The sequence below is a fragment of the Sturnus vulgaris genome, chromosome 6 (assembly GCF_052056855.1).
Source record: "Sturnus vulgaris isolate bStuVul1 chromosome 6, bStuVul1.hap1, whole genome shotgun sequence".
Taxonomy (NCBI): Eukaryota; Metazoa; Chordata; class Aves; order Passeriformes; family Sturnidae; genus Sturnus; species Sturnus vulgaris.
Genome location: NC_142248.1, coordinates 13,820,838 through 13,826,891, shown reverse-complemented (window position 1 = coordinate 13,826,891; position 6,054 = coordinate 13,820,838).

The window sequence follows — 6,054 nt, the reverse complement described above, 5'->3', positions numbered from 1 at the left end:
CCCCTACTGTTGCCTGAAAGCCCCTTAATTTCAAAGTTATAATAATTTGGAGGGAAGGGGGTCATACTTTTTCAATTCCAAGGAAGGTTCCCACCTTCCTTGGTAGACACCTGTCTTTCAAATCAAGACACCCACCTTTTTGGCTGTTATGTGCACTCATTTAAATTGCAGCCAGAGACATCTGTAGTAGATGTTAGGAAAGCAATTCTAACAGGCAAGATAGCGAGGTGATGATCATTTCCCCTGTAATGTAGTCAAAGGAAAGGAAATGAACATGTGGAAATGCCTGCCCCACAATTACTCTGTGTAGCTGCCAAGTGCTGCTGATCCTCAGGCCACGCAGCCAGAAAGGTCACAGCCATGCACTGCCATGGTTTCATGTCCTTACAGCTGCCTCTCAGCTGTTCTGCCTGCAGCACACCAGTTACCTCTCATCCTTTAGTATGTGGCTTTGCTTTGCTTCCACAAGCTCCTGCACCCAAGGCCAGGAGTGAGGACTTGCTGCACAGCCTTGCAGAGTCAGAGGCTCTGACCTTGTACTGATGTGTACTTGCACTTCCCTCACCTATCTCCTTCCTTGCATATAGAGAAAGTAAAAGTTGTTGGTTTTAAGATGTGCTATGGCTCTCACCACCTACTAGATGTGGAAAACTCAATTGACAGTTCACTAGGTTAATTTAGCCAGTAAACAATTTACAGAAACCAGAAATGCCAGGAAGACATTTTGGGGAGGTGGAAGCACATAATTTACACTTCAATCATGATGTTCACTGCCAGATAAAATCAGCACAAGCCTTAGCCTGTACCTGGGACAAAAATGACCAAAGGTTGATGAGCCTTGATAGAAAATGGAGAAAGAAATCTGAGAAGCCATTACAGAATCAAATGCAAGCAGCTGCATGAGGTAAGCCCAATTCTGTGATGGTCCTACACTCACCTTGGTTATTATTTTGTACCTTGTTACTAGCCCGTGATTGGCACCTATAAATACAAAAAGTCAGCTTAGCTGGAAATAGATGTGCTGTACACCAATTAGTATCTCATCCACTCAAAAATACAGAAAAAGGCACAGCTACATAAGCTGCAAAACTGAGTGTTGGCAGATGAGGCTCTGGAAACACATCCAAGAGGGTCAGGTGGGAATTGGGAAACAGAATGGCAGCAGGAGGAAAGGAAGGATATATGGGGGTCATTGCTCCCAGAATTAGGAGCAGGAGATAGGGTGTCATGGTGCTCACTCAGCGGACTTGGATGTGCAGGCATCCTTGTATCTGACGACTCACTCCTGACTTATGTGTAAGGCTTCTTGGCAAAAAACACCTAGAGCCCAGGGGCGCCTGAGAAAGCCATCATTTTGCAGCTTTTGAAGGCACTAACAGCATGCTGTCAAGTCACTGAATGCCTGCTGTGAAATTCAAGCCTTTGGTGAAATGTGGTTTTTTGCACAAGCAGCATGCCGGACGAGGGGAGGGCAGCAAGGTGCAGGAACATAGTGCACACCTGTTTCCTACAGACCCACAGCTCCCCACCAGCCTGCCAGAGCTCAGCTAATCCATCCCACAGATCCTTTATAGCATCATCTCTTCTCTGCAGGGCTCTGCTCCAGTGTAGTTCAGGCTGCAGAACCCAGATGGGAGCTCTGGATGTTTTCCTTTCTATCTACAGAAGCCCTTTTATCTTTCAGCTGCCAAAGAGGCATGTGGATCCTGACAGGAAAACAATCAGCAAGTCTCTCTATCAGCCAGCAACATCAGGGACACAGGAATATCTAAGCCTCACTCCCATTCCCAGCCCTTATCTGCCCGGATGGAGCTGTGTAGCCCTTTAAAGAGCCCAAACTGCTCCCTCACCCTGCACAGTGTCCAGGGTGGTGATCATTGTCCTGCCCAGATCCCCTGATAGCTGCCTTGCCTAACAGCCTGGGCACAGCCCTGCTTTTTTGCCAGCTATCTTGGATGAGTGACAAGGGGTGTTGAAGGGAAAGGGAGTTGTGACACCCGTGGTGACCCTTGTGACTTGTCAGTGCTAGTGTGGTTCTTCCCACTTCCCCTTCATCTGCTCTGAACTGGCACCAAGAGTGCCACATCACCACTGCTTCTTGCCTAGTAATCATGCAAGAAACCTGCAATCTATATTTTAAAATTGGCCTGAGTACTCTTAAAGATGAGCACTGGGGCAAGGAATATAACTAAAACAATAAAATGGGAAGGAAAGTACACACGTTTCCAGATCTTCCAATACAAGCTCCAGAAAGGTTATGTAAGGTCCTGCTCGCATCCACATTGTGCTGCTCTTTGGAGTTAATGCACAGTCTTGGAGACAAGAAGCTTTCAGCCCTGGAATAGGTGCCCTCAGCCTCTCAGGGGAGTGTCCTCCTGCCCAGGAGAGAGGCAACTAGCAGCAAAAAGAGCATCTAATCAGCTGTAATTGAAACACATCAGCTCCAATCCATCTACCAGCAAAGGGAAAGGCTTCATACAAAATGTGCTCTACTCCCAGAGAGGTGTCTGTCCTCATGAGCCTCCTGGGAGTGAGCAGGAGTCCTTTTCTCACAAGAAGGAAAACTGAGGAGTGTGTGCTAACCTTGGACTGCCAAGCCATTGCATGGCTTGGCTGGGAGCAGGTCCGTGTAATGCCCTGCTTGTAATGCCACAATTTCTTCACGTGTACAACAGGTCTTGAGTGCAGTAGTGGCTTCTGTGACATGACTGATAAGAGGAATTAAAATCTCTACAGCATAGGACTGCGTGGCTACTGGCTACCACAGGACCTGAAGCATATCAAATCCAACGACCTTTCTGAGCAAGGTTTCTGTGCCATGTTGTCCAATCCTCATGCAAGAAAATAAACTTTTATTTTCGGCCTGTCACAGCAGAGAATGGAGATGGAGATATGGTAAACTTTCTCAGGCATTAAAGTGTTGAAAGGAAAGAGTCATTGCAGCAAATTTTGTCCTTCAAGTCCTTAAGCAGGACACAGACCATCACATCCTGAGTCATTCAGTCTCACAGCAGCACGAACTTGCTGTCTACACCTTGGGTTGCTTTTTTATGGTAGATCCACCTCCCTACCAGCCTGTCACAGCACAAAGCATTTAGCAATGAATAATATTTCTGCACCAGTAGGAACATCCCCTGCAGTTTGAGGATGCAAACAGTTTCTTCCTGGCAATCCATAGTGCAGCTGCCAAAGGCTACCAATCTGAGCTGGAGCCTTGGTGTTATTTTAAGCACTGTTCCCAGCTGCAGCAGCACTGTGTTTGCCAAAACCCTTCCTTCTAGAAAGGAAGAAAACTAGCCAGGCCATATGGTGGCTTTCAGGGAGATGAAGTGTTGACTTTTCCCAGCATGTCATGAGAATAAAATTAATCCACACTTTAGCATAGTTGATGAAGAATCTTGCACACCTTTCATGTTCAAACCCATGTGTTTTGTCTGTCCTTTTAACTCTGAATTTATATGTCCCTCAGACTTCAGCTTGATGCCAGGACCTAGATGAATACCTTGTTCATGCCTATCACTGAACAAATATATGGAACATCCACTGAGCTATATTAAAAGCCAAAGGTAGGGACTCAACTATAAGTGTGGATAAATGAGGTCTTTGAGGGACAGGAGACTGGTGTCAGACTGACACAGAGCAGAATGCCAAGAATTTGTGCACTTCTGACTCACCTCTGGCTAGAGAAGGGTGATTAAGATAAGGGCTCTGCTCCAGGGTTACCAAACATTTCTGGACAAGTTCTGCTGCTTTTCTGCTCCACTGCCAGAATTGAAAAGCTTAGACATGTCCACCAAGTACCTAGCTACAAAGGTAGATGCAGGTAGTATCCACAGAACCTTCCCAGGTGCCAGCAGAGAGGTTTCCCTCTCCATATGCACAGTCATCCCAGGACACAAACCCAAACAGCTTCTGTTTTAACTACCCATCAAGAGAGACACTCAACTATCATCTCTGTCAATTTAGCAAATGTTTGCCTTAGATAAAGTAAAACTGAAGAAAGGTGAGAGCCTTGTGTGATCTAAATCACATTTACTCCCACACACAGAGTAAATTAAAAAATCTTTTCTATTGTGCACTGCAGCCTATGGAGACATATGTATATAATAGACATCCACATTCTAAAAGTATTTAAAGAAGGGGTGTAATGAGCCATATAGGAAACACATTGGGAAGATGAACCCAAGTGCTTGGTCAGCTCTAAGGCCTCCTAGCTTCAGTCTGCTTTCCTATGCCACATCACAGCAGTCAATATCAGCAAACTGAAGCAGACCCTTTGGCAAAGAAAATGGCTATTTGAGTTACAAGATTAGGCCTCTGGCACTTCAAGTAATGGCTTGCATAGTACTTCAGTCACAAGAGAGAGGCTGATGGGGATATTGCTAAGGGACAATTCCTCTCAGCTGGTGTTACTTAGATTATGTAGCAGCAACACGCCAAAGCACACTAAAACCTTTGGAGAAGAGTAAGTTTACAAAGGGTCTGATGCAAGGTTAAGACTGCCTGTTTGAGATGGAGGTCATAAGCACTGCATCAAAATAAGGCAGTCTGGATTTATGATACCATTTTCTTGCCCTAATCCTTGGCTTTGCTAGATTATGATTTTGGCTACACTTGCCCAGTACCTTACTCACCCAGGCCCCTTCTGCCTTCCTAGCTTGACCTTGGACCTGTCTTATCTCTACAGACTTGCCTGACAATCACTGGACTCTGACTGGCCCCAGGTACTGCCACTTGATCTGCTCTGCTCAGGTACTCTGGGATTGTATCCATGAGGCCACTGCCCTACTGTCACCCTTTGCTCTAGTTCATCTTCCCTCACAGAGCAGCTCTAGTCATTATCAAGAAATTCTCCTTTAGAATGCACCAGCTTAGAAGATTCTTTACCTCCAACTAAGGCCTGCAAGGTCTGGGGGTACCTGTAGCAAAAGTAAATAGCCAGATGCAATTGCAAAATCACCAAAAGCAAAAATGCCAGACTGCTGCAGAAATAGTAAGCTCTTTGTATAATGAGCAGTTCTCCAACTACTGTCTCAGGGCCCCATTGGATAACATGATGGTGTAAGATGTTCATATCCATGAGAGGTGGTTCTTTTAATCCTGGCTACAATCTGTGAAAGGTAACCCCATTCACGCTTTTTAAAAAAATATTCAAAACCCGTGCTTTGTTATAAAATTAAGATGCTAGAGAACGATTTGGGGAGAAAAGAATACATTTCAGAGCCAATTTTGCAGGCATGAAGTGTATAGACTTTGGTTATATTTAGTAAAGCGATTATGGTTCTGTTCTACTTTGTGCTGGAGTGCTATCAGTTGATCCTGCGTCTTTTCATTCCACTCAGTTTTGTTCATTGTTAAATTAATGAGGACTTTTCAGCAAGTAAATCACATGCCATTTAATAAGATTTCAGATGAAGTTGCAGAGGCACAAAGCATGTTCAAGTCTACTTGAAAACACCAGAGCTTTGTTCATCCTTAGTTACAATTATTTCCTTTCCCTGCAAAGCAAACTGCAGTGTCCATTGTGCCCAAGCATGAAGACAAAGCTTGTTAATCCTTGTTAAGATACTCTGTTAGTTAGTGTCATGTTCACTCCAGATTTTTTTCAAAAGCTTAGTCTGTTTAAGCCTGATAGCAATATGCCTACAAACTTTTCATGTTACGTTTAATCAAACTCTTGTTAAGCCTAGCTTTAGTGGGACAGCTTCTCCCTTTACTTCCATGTCATGACCAAGAATGTCACAATTTCACTAGAAACAACAGATTAATTAATCAAATTATATGAGCTGCATGATAGAGGAAAGCCTGCCCTCTTCTCCCTTAATATGCATAGCCTTGGAAGGCTACTAGAAGTTTTATCAAGGTATGCTATGGACTTTCAGAGCCTCACTTGCTTTTACTATTTCAGCATGTGCCATCTGTAGATAATGTAATACATGGTGATTTCCTCACCTGAGCACATTCAGAGCTAAAGGCCACGTGTGACTTTTCACTGTCACTGTAGAACTTGTACACCCAACCCTTGCCTAAACACCAACCAATGAAAAACTAAGG